Below are 20,577 nucleotides of genomic sequence, written 5' to 3' on the forward strand. Positions count from 1 at the left end.
CGGAGTCTTGGTCATCTTACCCATGAGGCATGGTTCGCACGTGTCAAATGATTCGTAATCAAGAGACTCCAAAAGTCCATCTGCATGGAGCTTCTTCATGCGCTTGACACCAATGTGACCAAGGCGGCAGTGCCATAAGTATGTGGGACTATCGTTATCAGCTTTACATCTTTTGGTATTCACACTATGAATATGTGTAACATCACGTCCGAGATTCATCAAGAATAAACCATTGACCAGCGGGGCATGACCATAAAACATATCTCTCATATAAATAGAACAACCATTATTCTCGGATTTAAATGAGTACCCATCTCGAATTAAACGAGATCCAGATACAATGTTCATGCTCAAAGCTGGCACTAAATAACAATTATTGAGGTTTAAAACTAATCCCGTAGGTAAATGTAGAGGCAGCGTGCCGACGGCGATCACATCGACATTGGAACCATTCCCGACGCGCATCGTCACCTCGTCCTTTGCCAGTCTCCGCTTATTCCGCAGTTCCTGTTTTGAGTTACAAATATGAGCAACCGCACCGGTATCAAATACCCAGGAGCTACTACGAGTACTGGTAAGGTACACATCAATTACATGTATATCACATACACCTTTGGTGTTGCCGGCCTTCTTGTCCGCTAAGTATTTGGGGCAGTTCTGCTTCCAGTGACCACTTCCCTTGCAATAAAAGCACTCAGTCTCAGGCTTGGGTCCATTCTTCGACTTCTTCCCGGCAACTGGCTTACCGGGCGCGGCAACTCCCTTGCCGTCCTTCTTGAAGTTCTTCTTACCCTTGCCTTTCTTGAACTTAGTGGTTTTATTCACCATCAACACTTGATGTTCTTTTCTGATCTCCACCTCCGCTGATTTCAGCATTGAATATACCTCAGGAATGGTCTTTTCCATCCCCTGCATATTGAAGTTCATCACAAAGTTCTTGTAGCTCAGTGGAAGCGACTGAAGGATTCTGTCAATGACCGCGTCATCCGGGAGATTAACTCCCAGCTGAGACAAGCGGTTGTGTAACCCAGACATTCTGAGTATGTGCTCACTAACAGAACTATTTTCCTCCATTTTACAGCTGAAGAACTTGTCGGAGACTTCATATCTCTCGACCCGGGCATGAGCTTGGAAACCATTTCAGCTCTTCGAACATCTCATATGCTCCATGTTTCTCAAAACGCTTTTGGAGACCCGGTTCTAAGCTGTAAAGCATGCTGCACTGAACGAGGGAGTAATCATCAGCACGCGATTGCCAAGCGTTCATAACGTCTTGGTTCTCTGGGATTTGTGCTTCACCTAGCGGTGCTTCTAGGACATAATCTTTCTTGGCAGCTATGAGGATGATCCTCAGGTTCCGGACCCAGTCCGTATAGTTACTGCCATCATCTTTCAGCTTGGTTTTCTCTAGGAACGCGTTGAAGTTGAGGACAACGTGGGCCATTTGATCTACAAGACATATTGTAAAGATTTTAGACTAAGTTCATGATAATTAAGTTCATCTAATCAAATTATTCAATGAACTCCCACTCAGATAGACATCCCTCTAGTCATCTAAGTGAAACATGATCCGAGTTAACTAGGCCGTGTCCGATCATCACGTGAGACGGACTAGTCAAGATCGGTGAACATCTCCATGTTGATCGTATCTTCTATACGACTCATGCTCGACCTTTCGGTCCTCCGTGTTCCGAGGCCATGTCTGTACATGCTAGGCTCGTCAAGTCAACCTAAGTGTATTGCGTGTGTTTCGAGGCCATGTCTATACATGCTAGGCTCGTCAACACCCGTTGTATGCGAACGTTAGAATCTATCACACCCGATCATCACGTGGTGCTTCGAAACAACGAACCTTCGCAACGGTGCACAGTTAGGGGGAACACTTTCTTGAAATTATTATAAGGGATCATCTTACTTACTACCGTCGTTCTAAGCAAATAAGATGCAAAACATGATAAACATCACATGCAATCAAATAGTGACATGATATGGCCAATATCATTCTGCTCCTTTGATCTCCATCTTCGGGGCACCATGATCATCTTCGTCACCGGCATGACACCATGATCTCCATCATCATGATCTCCATCATTGTGTCCTCATGAAGTTGTCACGCCGACGATTACTTCTACTTCTATGGCTAACGCGTTTAGCAATAAAGTAAAGTAATTTACATGGCGTTATTCAATGACACGCAGGTCATACAAAAAATAAAGACAACTCCTATGACTCCTGCCGGTTGTCATACTCATCGACATGCAAGTCGTGATTCCTATTACAAGAACATGATCAATCTCATACATCACATATATCATTCATCACATCTTCTGGCCATATCACATCACATAGCACATGCTGCAAAAACAAGTTAGACGTCCTCTAATTGTTGTTGCAAGTTTTTACGTGGCTTGTATAGGTTTCTAGCAAGAACGTTTCTTACCTACGTAAAACAACAACGTGATGTGCCAATTTATATTTACCCTTCATAAGGACCCTTTTCATCGAATCCGTTCCGACTAAAGTGGGAGAGACAGACACCCGCTAGCCACCTTATGCAACTAGTGCATGTCAGTCGGTGGAACCTGTCTCACGTAAGCGTACGTGTAAGGTCGGTCCGGGCCGCTTCATCCCACAATACCGCCGAAACAAGATAAGACTAGTAGCGGCAAGAAGAATTGGCAACATCTACGCCCACAACTGCTTTGTGTTCTACTCGTGCACAGTAACTACGCATAGGCCTGGCTCATGATGCCACTGTTGGGGATCGTAGCAGAATTTCAAAATTTTCTACGCATCACCAAGATCCATCTATGGAGTATACTAGCAACGAGGGGAAAGGAGTGCATCTACATACCCTTGTAGATCGCGAGCGGAAGCGTTCAAGTGAACGGGGTTGATGGAGTCGTACTCGCCGTGATCCAAATCACCGATGACTGAGTGCCGAACGGACGGCACCTCCGCGTTCAACACACGTACGGAGCAGCGACGTCTCCTCCTTCTTGATCCAGCAAGGGGGAAGGAGAGGTTGATGGAGATCTAGCAGCACGACGGCGTGGTGGTGGAAGTAGCGGGGATCCCGGCAGGGCTTCGCCAAGCGCAAGCGGGAGGGAGAGGTGTTGCAGGGGGAGAGGGAGGCGCCAGGGGCTGTGGTCCAGCAGCCCTCCCTCCCCCCCTATATATAGGACCCCTGGAGGGGGGCGCCGGCCCTGGAACCCATCTACAAGGGGGGGCGGCGGCCAGGGGGGAAACTCCCCCCCCCCCCAAGTCAAGTGGGGCGCCCCCCACCCCCAGGGTTTCCAACCCTAGGCGCAGGGGGAGGCCCATGGGGGGCGCCCAGCCCACTAAGGGCTGGTTCCCTTCCCACTTCAGCCCATGGGGCCCTCCAGGATAGGTGGCCCCACCCGGTGGACCCCCGGGACCCTTCCGGTGGTCCCGGTACAATACCGATAACCCCCGAAACTTTCCCGGTGGCCGAAACTGGACTTCCTATATATAATTCTTCACCTCCGGACCATTCCAGAACTCCTCGTGACGTCCGGGGTCTCATCCGGGACTCCGAACAACTTTCGGGTTTCCGCATACTAATATCTCTACAACCCTAGCGTCACTGAACCTTAAGTGTGTAGACCCTACGGGTTCGGGAGACATGCAGACATGACCGAGACGCCTCTCCGGTCAATAACCAACAGCGGGATCTGGATACCCATGTTGGCTCCCACATGTTCCACGATGATCTCATCGGATGAACCACGATGTCGAGGATTCAATCAATCCCGTATACAATTCCCTTTGTCAATCGGTATGTTACTTGCCCGAGATTCGATCGTCGGTATCCCAATACCTTGTTCAATCTCGTTACCGGCAAGTCTCTTTACTCGTACCGTAATGCATGATCCCGTGGCTAACTCCTTAGTCACATTGAGCTCATTATGATGATGCATTACCGAGTGGGCCCAGAGATACCTCTCCGTCACACGGAGTGACAAATCCCAGTCTCGATCCGTGTCAACCCAACAGACACTTTCAGAGATACCTGTAGTGTACCTTTATAGTCACCCAGTTACGTTGTGACGTTTGGTACACCCAAAGCACTCCTACGGCATCCGGGAGTTACACGATCTCATGGTCTAAGGAAAAGATACTTGACATTGGAAAAGCTCTAGCAAACGAACTACACGATCTTTGAGCTATGCTTAGGATTGGGTCTTGTCCATCACATCATTCTCCTAATGATGTGATCCCGTTATCAATGACATCCAATGTCCATAGTCAGGAAACCATGACTATCTGTTGATCAACGAGCTAGTCAACTAGAGGCTTACTAGGGACACGTTGTGGTCTATATATTCACACATGTATTACGATTTCCGGATAACACAATTATAGCATGAACAATAGACAATTATCATGAACAAAGAAATATAATAATAACCATTTATTATTGCCTCTAGGGCATATTTCCAACACGCCCAAGCACCCAAGAGGAACAAGCTCAAGGGCACCAAGCACCCAAGAGTAATAAGCTTCTCAACTTGTAACTTCCACGTATCACCATGGAGAACTCAAACCGATGCACCAAATGCAATGGCAAGGGCACACGGAGTGCCCAAGTCCTTCTCTCTCAAATCCCACCGAAGCAACTAATGCTAGGGAGGGAAAAGAGAGGAAGAACAAGAAGGAGAACACCAAGAACTCAAAGATCTAGATCCAAGGGGTTCCCCTCACAAAGAGGAGAAAGTGATTGGTGGAAATGTGGATCTAGATCTCCTCTCTCTTTTCCCTCAAAAACTAGCAAGAATCCATGGAGGGATTGAGAGTTAGCAAGCTCGAAGAAGGTCAACAATGGGGGAAGAACACGAGCTCAACGGATAAGGCAGAATGGGGAAGAAGACCCCCTTATATAGTGGGGGGAACAATCCAACCGTTACCCCCAAAACAGCCCCGCAAAGGGCGGTACTACCGCAGGAGGCAGCGGTACTACCGCTGATCACAGCGGTACTACTGCTCCCCCGGGCGGTACTACCGTGGAGTCTGGAGGGCAGGAGAGTGACAGACCCGAGCGGTACTGCCGCGGTGGTTGGGCGGTACTACCGCTCGTGAGCGGTACTGCCGCCCTACTGCCGCCGTGAAGTACCGCACTATCCGACACGAAAATGACCCCTCGAGTCGACGCGGTAGGGGCCTGGTACCGTAGCGGTACTACTGCTGAGGACCCACCAGCGGTACTGCCGCTTGTGACCCCTAAGCGGTACTACCGCTGGGTACTGCGGTACTACCGCTGGGACCACCCTAAAGCCACTTCCACGAAAACAAGAATACTCCACGGGAAACCAAAACTGCCATAACTTCTGCATATGAGCTCCGAATTGAGCAAACTCAAGCTTGTTGGATACAAGACGACGAGTAGCATCAAAACAGGCAAGAAGAGGCAAGGAAGGTATGCCAACAAAATAGAGGAGTGAAACCTCCAACCGAGAAGAACCGGCATAACCTTCCAACATCGAAAACATCATAGAAGATGCGAGTGAACTCCGTTTTCGATGAACTCGAGCTTGTCATCAAGATGACCATAGGCTCCAAAACTCACAAAGAGAAGAACCAAACAAGAACCAAGAAAGATGATGCAAGGATGCAATGGTTTGAGCTCTCTACGAATGATACGATTAAGCTACTCATCGAGAGCCCCCCTTGATAGTACGGCAATCGATCCTATAACCCGGTCTCCCAACTACGATCATGAGACCGGTAAAATAGAAAACCTATCAAGGGCAAACCTTTGCCTTGCACATGGTCCACTTGAGCTAGATGATGACGATCTTGACTCCCTCAAGTTGGACCACCTTTCTTGGTTGCGTTGGCTCGATGAAGACTAGTTGATTGCTCCCCCATACTCCACTATGGGTGAGCCACTCTTCCGCACATCTTCACAAGTCCATTGTCACCACAATGGACGGCAAGCTTCAAGCATTTGATCTCTTCATGATGCTTCACTTGAACTTGCACACCGCAACATCTTCACAAGTCCATTGTCACCACAATGGACGGCAAGCTTCAAGCATTTGATCTCTTTCATGATGCTTCACTTGAACTTGCACACCGCAACCTAACCCCACAAAGAACTCTCACGATGATCATGGGTTAGTACACAAAGCGTAATTGACAATGCTTACCACACCATGGGATCGCTTGATCCCTCTCGGTACATCTTCTACGCTTTGTGAGTTGATCAAGTTGATTCACTCTTGACTTAGTCTTGATCAACCTTGAATCTTTTCAACTCTCTTCTTTTGGATGATGTCTTGAAAATATACATGAATGATCACACAATCTTCTTCTCCAAGACATGCTTGCAATAAGCTCAACTCTCACATGACCAATCTTTGGATAATTCCTTAATAACACCTTGATCACCACATAAACTCCTTGAAACCAACACATGAACTTCAAGAAATGCCTATGGACAAATCCTTCAAATATAACTCAAGGCAACCATTAGTCCATAGAGATTGTCATCAATTACCAAAACCAAACATGGGGGCACCGCATGTTCTTTCAAACGTAAACTTATTGCATTTTTGTTACTGGAATCAGCACTGCCGATTGTGAGCACCGGATTGAATGAAGGGGAGTGCTTGGGTACAACCCCCCCCCCCACCTAAAACGTATATTGGGTAGGATGGTCATTTCACATTAGGTATAGGAATACCCACCCGACGCTGTACGTCCGCGCGCGTCGTCGTACGTCCGCCCTTGTATTCCGCACCCGTCGTCATACGCCCGCCCGCGTATGCCGCACCCGTCGCCGTACGTCGCCATCGTACGCCCGCACGTCTCCACGTTGGCGTCGATAGTTGTGGGAAAAAAGGTCACGAGAGCCGCTGACGCCCGCCGTCGTAACCCTAAACCCTAAACGCATCCACGCCGTCTCGACGTCGCCCGCCGTCTCCATGTAGTCGTCGTCGCCTGGGTCACCGCCCAAACAGCCCGCCGCGTGTGCCCCGCCGCCGTTGCTGATGCCGCGCGTTCCTTTGCCGGCGCCCGGATGGGCGCCCACCCGTTCTTCGTCGCCGCCTTCCTCCCCGGACTCCGCCTGCCTCGACCGGCCATCATCCTGTCGATGCCTGCCCCGGCCGGCCAGCAACGTCACGCCGTCAGCGCGTTCATCATCGGACAAAAAGGATCCATCTGTCATCCTCGCCGCCGTGCAAGAGGTTGGTTTAACTGTAAACTATGTGCGATGTCGTTGTGCTTGATGAACTAATTATTTTAGGGATGATGTTACATGGTGTTCGATTGATCTTACAATTTTCTTATACATGTATGGATAGAGGAGGAGGACGATTATGATGGCGCTGATTACGGCGACGACAAAGGAACCTCGTCACTAAATATGGACGAACAGGAGAACTACATGAGTTTGGATGAATCTTATAGTGGCAATGTAAGTGTGATCAATGTTGATAAAAACATAAATACGATCAACCGCATGTACACTTACATGTTTTTTTGCATCATGCAGCGACATGACGATAATGATGATGATATGGATATAGATGATTCATTTGCTGAAAGCGCACTCCAGGTATGTTTTAAAAAAAATAGGAGAAGGAATGACATACTAACCGCATGAGCGCTTACATGTATTTTTTTTTAAAATATGCGTAGATGGACGTGGATGGGGACTTTGTGAGGAATATTGTGGATGATGAAAGTGACAAATCGCCCATTCATGCATCTCATGATGGCAGCTCCAGCAAAGTAAGTTTTGAAACTTACATACATTATATATTAAAATAATAACTGACTGACATACATGGTTTTATGCCTTAATTTACAGGGAGATGTAAATGGTCCTAGCAGGATGGATGGGCATGTTGTTGATGATTTGTTTAATTTTGACATCGGATTTGATGAATATCAGCAAGAATCATTGGACAGGCATTGGAAGGTCATGAGGAAGACGTCCAGGTCACTAGGAGAGGCTTACATTTCCTATAACTAGTATGCTAAGGAGCATGGTTTCAGCGTAAGAAAGGACTCGCTGAAATTTTCGAAAGGTCCTGAGGGAATTATGCGCTTGAGGAAGTATCTGTGTTCGAGAGCTGGGAAATGACAGGAAATTTTTTGTACAATGGAAGGCAGGACCTGCAGGCTCAAAGCGGAGACTCGTTGCTTCTGCGATGCGCATATAACTTTGAAGCTTGATAGAAAGCGGGACGTTTGGTATGTCAGTAATTTTAGTGATGATCACAGTCACGTTCTAGCTAGACCGAATGAAGTCTCGTTTCTCCGGTCTCATAATCAAATAAAAGAATTTTAGAAAGCTGAGATCTTAACTATGGCAGGTGCTGGAATCAGGAAACATATGATTTATGATAATTTCATTAGTAGGTACGGGTCATATGCAAAGGCTGGTTTTGGGAGGAAGAAGCTTTATAACATGTGCTATAGAGAAAAGATGAAGTTGCTTGTACAAGGTGATGCAGACACTGCCATTGGGATCATGATGACCAGAAAAGACAGGGATCTAGATTTCTTCTTTGAGCACACCGTCGATGATGAAGGAAGGCTGAAAAACCTATTTTGATGTGATTCTCAATCACGGCGAGACTATATTGACTACGGTGATGTGACCGTCTTCGACAGCACATATATGATGAATAGGTATGGCATGCCATTTATACCTTTCGTCGGTCTGAACAACCACCGTTGCACCACGGTATTCGGTTGTGCTATTGTGTCTGACGAGACGGGAGATACATATGTCTAGCTGCTTCAGACGTTTTTGAGGGCTCACTGTCAGAAGAGGCCCGGGTCAGTAATTACTGTTGGAGATGCAACTATGATTAATGCCATCGGAAAGGTACTTTCGGACGTTTGGCATCGTCTTTGCTCGTGGCATATTGAGAAGAACATGCAAAAACACCTTCATCATAAGTCTTTAAAGGAGTTCAGGTCTCTACTTTATTATGCCACTTCAAAAAAAGTCTTTGAGGAGAGATGGGCAGCGTTTACTGCCAAATGGCAGTCGGAGAAAACAAAGACATGGTTATGTAGGATGTACAAGAAGAAAAGGCTTTAGGCTGCATCATATCTGTCTGGTGGGTTTTTCTAGGTACTAGATGACCCGTTGCGTCAATGGCGCAAAGGGCGAGAGGGAGCCAAGAATAGTAAGAATATTTAGAGACTATAAAATCTTGAAGCAAAAATAGATATTTCAGCATGTTGTCGATACATAGCATTATATATTACATTGCATGTTACGTTTATAGGCCAAAACAAAGGCATGAGATCAGTTCATGATAAGATCAATTCAAACCATTTACATTGCTTTGAAAAAGCAAGATACATAGATAGAGATGCATCATATAAATAGCTCTAGTCATTTAGCTTATTGTGACTAAGATATGCAGTCATGGAACTCAGGTAGAGTGATCGCTGCATGTGCCAGCAGACATGGTCAAGGTTTGCTTGCAAGGGGGTGAGGCGGCTCGATCTGCTGAGGATCCACCTAAGGAACTGACGTGCCACCTGTGGAATGGGGCCACAAGATCATGGCAAAATGACAGGAGCACATCATTTCTTGTGGTTGCATAGCCCTCTCAAACTTTTCATGGCTGGTGTGCCACTACTTCCAATTTTCCTTGAACTATATCAAATAAGCCCCATCAAAGCATACCAAAGATGGTTTTCTGTGCAAAATAAATAGACCAAAATAATGAATGAAGCAAAATAAATACACAGCCCCTTACGACCATATATGCAGATGAAAGCTTTCAATAATGAAACAATTCCTAGCTTAACCAAAAGGCATTACCGTAGGCAAGAACAAAAAATTTCAGTGAGCTGTAACAAGAAAATTCTGCTGTGCATTGTGCCATAGTTTCCTATGATCTAAACCGGTTGGAGACACGAAGTGTGCATGCATCTTCCTTTGATAGCGAACCGACTGGAGACACGAAACGTTCATATTTTACTTATAATATGAGTAAGGACAGATGAGGTTCGATATGTTCTGCATTCTTATATTTAGCTAGCATATGTCGATGTAGCTCGAGCAGTATTTCACAAGCCCTTCTTTTTAAGGTCTGCAGTGATTGCATGACCAATCAACACTTATGATAACAATGCTTCTATTTATTATTTGACAAAATTACTAATCAAATTTTGAGAGTGCAACATGAGATGTATAATACCCTCAGCTCACTACAACACAACCAATTGACTACAAAATCAGCGTTGGTTCTAACATTTGAATCTAATTTACAAAATCATGATACTCAAATCAATCATGACCAGCACAATTTTTTTCCAGATATGAACAATTAAAAATGCAGATAAGAAAAATGAGTATGGATGGCCTTATACCTTGTTATGTTCAACACCAATCCATTGATGTGGTTATCATGCAAGGAAGGAAGCGGACAATCCTTTTAACCTCACAAAATGAATGGCGATTCTTGAGTATGATAGAATTGATGGGCAACATATCCTTTTTCTTCTTCAGCGCGAATGTTGTTTCATTAATCCTCTTTTGTTCATGCAAGGAACAAAGTACAGTGGCGACAACCGCAGGAAAACAGAACATCAGCACTGGTTCATAGCAAAGATGGAACAAAGAAATTACATGTGAGAATAAAAGAAACAAAACTCGAAATTACCGGCATGTTGAGAGTGAATTACAGTGGGAATACCACCAACAAAATACAGAGCTAGCATGATATTAGTGCCTCATGGGATCTGATAATGAATCATTGGCATCAAAAGAACCTACTACTACTTTACATGAAACAAAAAAATATGATTACAGTGAGCACATCATAAGATGAAGTTGTGATGTTCAGGAAACACACTGTAGCTATGTATATACAACTGCTACTTTACAACCTATCTTACATAGGATATTTCTTAAGCCGTTCTAATCTAAGTGAAAACATGTCTATGAGGCATCACAAATTACTGAAAAAATAATTTTGTTGTTTTCGGTTGGTTATTTTGGATCTGTCACAATTTACTGAAAAAATGATTTTCTTGTACAGTCCATTGACCATGTTTTCTAACATAAGTGTTCCAATTTAAAGTAGATCATGCTTGCACTTTTCTTCAAGGGAACACTAACTGTCCCTCTAATTCTCACAACCATGCATATGTATAACTCATATGTGAGTCGCATGGGATGAGATCATTAAAGGGCATAATAAAGTATCTATGGACATGTGACTAATTAATAGGCACTCGATATAAAGAACCTGAAACAAGAAAGAAACAGAAACCGAAGCAGAAGATTGTCAAAGAATAGGAACAGTTAAGAAAAATATAGCCGCACTTTACTTATCCAAATCAAGTGAAAATAACCAATATGCACTACATGTGTGAGACAGTATTATCTGATATAATAGATAAGCTAGCGCACACTGTCAGAAGCATAAAGCAGTAACAAAAAAATTGATTCATCAGCACCAGTGTACCATCTAAAAGTGCATTATTGTCTAGTACCTTCATTTTGTGCATAGTTTGGTGCATCCTCAACACCAAAAGCAAAAGAAACGCCTTCTGATCCGTCTCTAAAGTAAGAAAGTTTACTACCATAGAGATGTAGAAAGAGAAGGTCCATGTATGTAACTGAGAGTTGGATCATGTCCTAAACTGGGCACCGTCTACCAAAATCAATAGTCAAAACCAGCGAGCAACATGCTAGAGAAAAATCATAAGAAAGTTGATGTTTGAGGCTACTACACGCAAATATAGGGTGAGGAATTATCACCTATGCTACAGTGGAGTCATGACCAATGACCCCCTTCAAAAAATACAGATCAATCATCACCACCACAATTTTTCTGCAGGTATGAACAAGAAAAAATACAGAGAAGAAAAATGAGAATGTATGGCTTTTTATCTGTATTATTACTTAATCAGTTTGTACTTGTCTAAAAAATAATAGAACATGTTAATATGCAGTGGAAAATGATAATTTTTTAAGACGCTGTGTCTGTGTGGAGCATACCTCAATTTGGTCCTGCAGCACTTTGATGTAGTCTACATCAATATCCATCGTGCCTGAAGTATTTGTTTGCTGCATATTCAAGAAAAATCTTATTAATATGTCTGTATTACACGACTTCTAGAGAATTACTGCACAAATGCAATTCTGAAATCTGAAATAACTAAGGTCCAAGTCAACAACAACTACGAAGGTTCTGAATTTCCGTGGGCAACACTTCCAGTTTGGATTAGAATCGTCAGTTTTAGTTGCACAAATTGAGTTTTCCTCCCTCCCTCCCTATCTCTCTTCTTTAAAAGAACCTTAAGTATTTTCACATGCTTTGTAAAAGAATAGATACCTCAAATGGTATAAACATCGTATCACCATCCACTTTAACTAATATTCTTAAATGACTGGGAAAACAACAAATGTGCAGCCGGCTACCCTTGCAGAATAATTCTTGCAGTGCATACAAAGAGCAGTAAAGCTCTGGTGACCGTTGCATAATAGTTTTCTGAATCTTTCTTATCTAGCACAAGAGCAAGCTTATGAATGTTCACTACGACTTCCTCTACTTTGCACATTGATATGGCTGCATCTATTCGTTTAAATCTAAACCCTAAGATATCTAGAAGGAGATTATGACCTCCTTGACCTGAATTTGGGAGGCAGATGTTCCAAGCAGACCTGACCTTGTGTAGCACCAAGTGAAAGAATCGAGACCAAATGAAAAATAGAGATGAAGATGCAATCAGTACCTACCTTATGAATCATGCCCTCTTACGTGAGGACGCAGGGCCTTAACATAGAACCAACCTTGTCGGCGCTGACAGACAACGGGCACATGCGTCGTCCGGTTTCCTGTGATCACGAGCGAGTGCCATCTGCACAGGGGCGTGAGGAGGTCCTTGATGCTATGGACGTTGACAAAGGACGCAGGGCGCTACTCCTGCAGTACGCCCCGGTGCTCGGCGTCAACCCTTGGGTAGAACCACAAGATGTTGTTCTGCAGCACGGTCAAGTAAGACGCCAAACATGCCTTGCTGTTCATGTGCACCTGCTGACAGACACAATAGCCAATAATCAATAGTTTTGTTGATATGAGCACTCAAAATATTTGAAAGCAAACACGTGAACAATAATAGGACAGAGCCATCAGAAATAGCTTGTTCTCACTGCAAACTGTAGAACAAATGTGTAACCTTAGTAGCCTTAGAATATTGTAAATAAACGAAGATCTGTAATTATAAGAGGAATCATGTAACCAGAAAGAAGTCTAATTTAATAGCCAACGTAAAATATTATTGCTAAGCATACTAAAGAAAGGAAAACATCTGATTTATCATTAACAGTCTCTTAGCAAAACAACCAGAAAAGCAAAGTACTCTGCAAATTGTGGTATGTGTTCATTAGCCCCAGTAAAATGACTTGCTCACTTAGAATCCTTCGCATAAAGTCATGAATCATAGTTCGATACATTTTTATTTGTCTCATACACCTCTCCTCATTTAATAAATGGATCCGGCTCTGAAAAATATATTACTAATGGTTAACAGAAAAGTAGAGTAGTCCCTTTGGAAAGAGCAAAAGGGAATAAAAGCACGGCTAAAATATATACCATTCATGCCCTGTCTCAACAATTTCTGTATCTCATCAGAACTAAAACCTGATACACATCTAATCAGAACTAAAACCCAAACACCTCGATCAATGCCAGCGTTTAAAATCCGAACACCCTACAATCCTGTAATGCAATAACAAAGAAAATCTGAATAGTGCCAAGTACTACTTACGTTTGTCCACCTTCATTCTTCAGCATGTCCTCTCTTCTGCCTCCCTGTCCTACAATACAAAAACCAAGAAATAGAGCAATTAATCATAGCAATAAGACCATAAAGATTGGGTCAGTTGAACTAATAGTAAGTAGGAGACACGACGAAGATCAATAATTTACAGACATCTTTTGCAAACATGCAACGATAGCACCATTGCAGTACTGCTGCAAGTATTGATCACTAATCACAATATCATGACAGAATGTTCATGTGGCCATTCTTATCCCAAGTTATGCCACCTTCTTCTATGTGGCATGTTCTAATGCAAGTATGGACCAAGATTATGTCCTAATTACTTGTTAGCACTGCAAGATAATTAGAGAACATGCAAGTATGGGCCAGCGAATCGATTATATGTGCAGACACAAAAGAGAAAGTAGATACCCAGCCAATTAGCTAAAACTGTAAAAGAAAAACAAGCAGTTAAATACCTGACTATACTTGCACTGAAACTATTGCAGCATAAGTAGCTATGGAAGGAGAGAAGCCGGAGGAGGGGAAGGATCATGGAGACGCACTGCTGCAGCTGGAGTTGAAACGGCGCAGACAAGGAGCAGCGGACTATGGGACGAGGACGTGCAGGTGGCGAGAAAGCATGACGTCATCCCCCTTCCCCCTCCTCTCGTGGCCGCTGACCCGTCACCAGCCAGCAGTCTTGTTGCTGCTTCCCTCACCTCCGTCTTCCTCAACCTCAACTGCGTGGGCTCAGCTCCAGATCCTCCGCCGCGACCTGTCGCCACGGCCAACATGAGAGTAACAGAGAATGAGGTCGGCGGGACGAGGAAGAGAAGGCGCGAGGATCACATCGAACCGCCACGCGCAGGCCTCGGCCGGTGGTGACCCTCTCCCATCCGACGCCGCGCCTCCTTCTCCTCTTTCCTCTCTCTCTTTCTCCCTCCTCTCCTTCCTTCTTCTCCCTCTCATCTTCTCTCTCTCTGCCGTCGCCTGGCCCTTGCCCTTTGCTTGTAGGTCGCCGCTGCCGCGGGCCGGCAGGGGAAGCTCGTCCGCGCCCGCACACCTCGGATCGGGCGCTAGGTCCAAGAGGAGGCGGATCCACCGCTCCTCTCCGCTGAGCTGACGAGGAGGAAAATCCGGCAGGTTGGGGTGCCGCCATGGAAGGAGCCTGCCTCCCGAGCTGTCATCTCCTCGTCCACGTCACGTGGTCTGGCCGTGCTAGTCGGGTGCGGAGGCACGGGAGGGGGAGAGGAAGGGGAGGAGGAGGTGGCGGAGGCGGAGGAGACGAGGCGGCCCAGAGGGAGGGTGGAAGCGGTGGCGGCGCGAGGAGAGGAGGCGGCTAGGATGGAGTGGCGGCGGCGAGGAAAGGAAAGCACGAGGGAGAGGAAAGGGGAAAGAGAGCGCTCGGGACATTCATAGATGCAAAAAAGGAGACGTGGCTGGTGCCGCTGGTTGGGCGCACTAGCTCATCCTTTATATGTTTAACTAGATGACCCGGTTGCGCCAATGGCGTAAGCAGCCAGTTAGTAGCGATGTTAGTAGTGAATAGGTAGGGGATGTAGCTACAAACATAATGCAATGTGAATTTATCACATATAGTAGAGTGAGGTTGATCGTTTTACAGAAACACATACATAGGCAGTTGTAGAGCTTATTTAGTCATCTTAGTCTGACTGGTTTTCAGAAGGTGTGAACGTAGGAATAAAGAGAGTGTCATTGTCGCGTAATGCTTGCATGGTATACTTCCATAGGTATTTGAAGGCTCATGTGGCAAATGTAACAATTGATGTGTGACTTTTTCGCAGAGATGAGACGCTTCAATTTTCTGACTTGATCTTTGTAAAGCTTCACTTTGTTACCCCATGTGCAATGATCATCAAAACTTCCAGCTGGGTTCCCCTATGAATGATTTTTAATCAAATCGAGTTATTTGAAGCTTTGAAAATAGGAGAAATGCAACTCTGCTAGAAGAAGCAGGCACGTAGAGGCGAAAAAGTGTAACTATTCTAGATTGGAATTTGAAATAAACTTTGACTGACAGCCTGTCGAAGTGGATGTAGGTGCAGAGGCTGATCTGTTGCTGAAGCGAGGCTTGCGGCGGCGATCCGAACGGGTTTCTTGCGTGCTGATCCGATCGGTGGCCTTTCTGTGCCTGGAAGCAACAGCTGCCTTGTGGCCGTCTTGCCATGATGCGGCCGCAGAGCCAACGAACTTAAGAATCTTATGGCTGGAATCCCTTCTTCTAAATTCAAAGGAAACATCAAGCGATTCCAGCGAACTTAAGAGACACTAATACAATAATCAAATCGAGTAACGACATATGTTTAATCAGGGAAGGTGGGATCAAACTAAGGAACATATATCTTCACAAATTACTTTGTATGGCTAAGGCCTAAGGTGAGCTGATCTAAGAACAGAAAGAAGATGGAAAATCACATTATTTTCACTACAGAATAATCCAAGCACTTGTCTAATTACACTAAGCAATAAACTTCCTTGTATATCATCTTATAAGGGAAGCCATGAAAGGATCTGACTTGTGCTTAGAACTTGTTTGGCAAGTAACACAGCCCACAGTAAAGCTTCCGAGAAACCTATAACTAAAGATAAAATACAGGCACACCACAAATTTAGTTCTATAAACCAGCATCATAATTTGCACAGACAGTTTGCAGGGCTCTAAAGTTACAATTCTACTGTACTACCTTGTTATTCATTAAAGAAGACCGTGTCAACAGCGCAGATGTATCAAACATACCACTCCAAATTTTAAGCATCAACAAATTATGTTTTCCACTGCTCCCCGTAGGCTATACGATCTGAATACTGCCAAAGTTACATATACAGTAAGAAATGCAGAAACAGGAAAGCGATTTGCAGTCTCGATACTCTCTCGCCTGATGTCGTCACTAATGCTTTCATCATCCCTAAGCCCCTCCATCGGCTTTCTGCTTGCTTCAAGCTCTCAAAACAACATGCAACTCACACGACAGAGGAAACACCAGATGAAGCGGTCAGCAGTCCATCAATACGATGTACGCATTGAATCCGATCCGATCGGCGCAACCAAAGATGCACTTGCCTAGTCAAAATTCAGAAAAATAGTGCATCGTTCTAAACTTTTATTAGACCTAATGATTATTAAAGAACATGACTAAGAGTTGACTAAACTCTGAATACAGGAGATTTCAAATTACTGAAATAACACTTGTTGGTCACTTGAAATACCTGAGCATGGATGACAATCTCTCCACGCACATCATACTCACATTTTAAACCCTTCAATAGTCATAAGATAATTAGCGAAGTGGCTTTGTATTAGAAAATGAATATAGTTGATCAAGTGATGGTCAAGAATCAATCAGCGACTTGAATAAATATAATACAAAATGCCAGTAAATTTTTGGAAGTGTTGTAAATCTATTAATGCCTTAGAATCAAGCTATCACCCAACAAATCCTTGGCTTTTGATCTGAGGAAAAAGAAAAGCGAGTATTAGACTAAACTTACACACTTACTGACATACAAGCTGAGATATAACACTAAAATGAGTGTTATTCATCAAAAATATGTGCATCTACGCAGGCTCCTTGTATTGTTTTGCTTTTTCATCCAAACTATTTTGTAAAACTTGCATACTTATGGTTCCAGATAGCAGCTCAGAACTTGTTCAATCTTCCCTTTTCAGTTCATGCACAGTTGACTCATAGCTGCACAACGAATAGCAGATTTATGTCCTTATCTACTTACTGTCCAATTAGACAAGTGGTGTCCTGTTTAAAGATAGGGAATTAGGGAAACCCCATCTGCACCTGTTTATAACATTGAGGCTTTACGGGTTCCTTTTATTGTCTAAAATATGTAAGCTTTCCATGGAGATATTTACAATATATGTGTTCTATGTTACGATTTGTCTTTTACGGGACCTCATCTTATGATTTTTTTTCAGCAAACAAGTTATTATATATTGAACCTTAGTGCCAGTAACCTTACCTATGCCCAATCATAAATCGAATGACGACTCCCTTTTCCTCTTCCAGTTTCTTGAGTTTCTCATCTGATAAACAACGATGAGATATATGTGGTGAAATAAAAATAAATGCCAGACAACTAAATGATCCACCCCAATCTAAATAGCTCAGCTCTTAGAAGAAAGTATGCAGGCAACAAACAAACTGTATGACCCAAGGCAGCTATGATGTTAAATAAACCTACCTGATTATTCTAGTTGTTATGATGATAAAAAATCACATTTAGTTGATTCTATTTGCTGGGACGATAGATGATCCTATCTGATCCCTTGATTTCGTACTTGCACATTTCTCTGTTATTTCCTTGCTATTTGCACGTCATAATCCTAGTTGATTAAAAACACATCCCTCTGCATTGATCTAACTAAGAACAAGAAATGCAGAAAGCAACAGCTAGGCCAAAACAGCCAAAACAAGGGAGACAACATTGCAAAGTAATGAACCTTGAGGCATCCATCTCTCCCTGACAGAATCACGGCGCTTCTTGCTACTGAACGCGGTATTGATCCTGATCACCATAAAAGCCTTTTTCCTTTCCTGCCTTGCCATCCGCACTCTCAAGCAGCTCATGCTTGCTGAACCGCGCTGCCAACTCCATCTGCAGCGTGGCGATCAACTTGTCTAAATATCTAGATACAATTATGATATATACCAATTAGTCCCCCAATAGATATATAACGCAGAAGTGCAAACAATTCAGATCATTTTTCAATATTCTAGTCGGTGTCTCCGGTCGGCAGATCGGTGGGGAAGCGAGCCCAAGCAAGAACATCGTACCACACCTGGCGGGAGAAGGAGCAGCCAGCCAGCAGGTGTTGCATCGTTGGGCCTCTTCTTGTGCTCTCGCGCCCGCTGCCATGCGTAAAGGCCTATCCTCCCTCATCATCCTCACCGCTTGGTGGATTTGGAAGCATAGAAACAGCTGCACCTTCGACGGGGACCGACCCTCTGTCTCCCACCTGTGCTCCACCATCAAGGACGAAGCGCGCCTTTGGGCCCAGGCCGGCGCCGCCGCGATCACCAACATCATCCCAGAGCGCTAGGCTAGGGTTTTCTTGGGGATGAGGAACCCCGTCTGTTTGCTCGACGTCCACTTCCATGCCTCCCTTTTGTGTACATGGCATAGTGTGTCGTCCTAATCCCATGCTGTAAACACTCCCCTTCTATCAATGGAAAGATACGTATCCTTAGCGTATTCGCGAAAAAAAAAATTCAAGTCGACGTACTGTATGGCCTCATGAGTCTTTGCCACTTCCCCATCACGTCCCTGTCGTCGGATGGTTTCTGAAATCAAGAAAGGATGTTCACAGAATTACAAACCAAAGAGGAAACTGAAGAACATCAGATTATCTTCTTATTAAAATATCCATTTTCACTCCATAACTCGCTCTTTAAAAAATAACATGATTTTATATTATCTTCAAAAACCTCGTTTGTTCTTTTTCTGAAATAAACCAGGAGCCAAAAAATGGATGCTGTCGATCGCAACAAAATCTTCAGAAACGATCTGCAGCTCCTCTTCCTGTCACCGCAGCTGCGCCACCACCTGGCTCTTTAAATCCGGCATCGCTCTGAACCTGACCAAACCATCGCCATAGAACACGTATCAGTTGCAGGCCTACGGCGAGCAGAGCACTCCATCGGCGAGCTTTCAAACGAATCCAAGAAAAAGAAAGCGGGGAGAGCAAGGACTCCGCTAGGAAGAGGGTCAAGCGAAAACGAATCTGGGGGGAGAGGAGAGGGCTCACCGGTCGGTGAAGAGCACGCCAAGGATGAAGCTGCAGGCGCAGAGGAGCAGTATTGTCCTCGACAGCACCGGCCTCCTCTCCCCGGCAGCGGCACCGCTCTTGGCCTTCATCTTCCTCAGAGTCGCCTCCATCCCAGCTCTCTCCGGTGAGTTGCCTGACTATGCATCTGAGCAGAGTCTTTGCAGGAGAGTCCCAGCAAAAGAATAACCACCAAATTACACTGCAAATCCTAGCCATGAACAAGAAGACAAAATCAACATGATGTAGTACGTAAGATCTCACCATTCTCTGTCCAGATGAAGAAGAAGGGAGAGAAAGCTAGAGCCCGCTGTCCCGCCGGGTCCGTCGTCCGGTGGGGCCGTCACAAACTGCTGGGCCTTGGCGTCCTTCTCTCCAGCAACAGACGCCTAGGGACGAGGACGACGAAACGGACTGCTGAACCTCCTCGTTGCTGACCTCTTGGCGGCGCTACGCCTACGTCGCCGGGAAGCTCGCCTCCACGCCCGAGGCGACGAGATTTGGGGGAGACTGCTGGGCCTTGGCGTCCTCCTCGAGTACCCGATCCACCCCGTCATCTGTCTTCCTCCCTCATCTGACCATGGACTCACCCTCTCCGTCCCTCCGAGCAGACCGAGAGAAACGGCGGCGGCCCGACGCGGGGTGCGAGAGCAGGGGAGGAGGGGTGCGGGGCTTTAGGAGAACGGGGGATTGGTGGGGAGGAGGGATGTGGGGATCGAGGAGGACGGGGACCACCGCGGTGAAATCGATCCCCAATTCACTCACGCAAAACCAAAGCAACCTCACATGATTCTCTCGACCCCACAGGTAACGAGCCCCACCTGGCATTGACATGTGAAGCTGCTGCTGATGTACAGAAGGACCAACGGCTGACCAAACGCCAGCAGGTAAAAATCAGTGAACAGTAAAAAAATCCAACGGATGACGAAGCTCAGCGCCCGCAAAGCCTCCAGAATGGCGGGTAGTGCAGCGGTGTTTATATGTTCCATGTGAAGTAACCAGCAAAG

General features: G+C 45.1%; 1 long non-coding RNA gene across 38 annotated transcripts; it reads right to left on the reverse strand.

Moving 5' to 3' along the window:
* Positions 1–9,197: 9,197 nt before the first annotated feature.
* LOC123119779 (uncharacterized) lies at positions 9,198–20,288 on the reverse strand. Of its 38 annotated transcripts, none has more exons than XR_006458896.1 (13): positions 19,835–20,287; positions 19,553–19,729; positions 19,233–19,381; positions 19,031–19,088; positions 18,248–18,950; positions 14,337–17,830; positions 13,777–13,825; positions 12,746–13,043; positions 12,005–12,073; positions 11,765–11,837; positions 11,497–11,657; positions 10,369–10,531; positions 9,198–9,649 (listed from the first exon to the last, which is right to left on the reverse strand). It is a non-coding gene; the product is annotated as an uncharacterized lncRNA (long non-coding RNA). The 38 variants fall into 38 exon arrangements; XR_006458891.1 differs by having other exon boundaries at positions 10,369–10,593; positions 19,835–20,285; XR_006458888.1 differs by having other exon boundaries at positions 10,369–11,837; positions 14,337–16,855; positions 17,002–17,052; positions 17,767–17,830; positions 19,835–20,280.
* Positions 20,289–20,577: the final 289 nt, after the last annotated feature.

This window comes from Triticum aestivum, chromosome 5D (genome assembly GCF_018294505.1).
Source record: "Triticum aestivum cultivar Chinese Spring chromosome 5D, IWGSC CS RefSeq v2.1, whole genome shotgun sequence".
NCBI lineage: Eukaryota > Viridiplantae > Streptophyta > Magnoliopsida > Poales > Poaceae > Triticum > Triticum aestivum.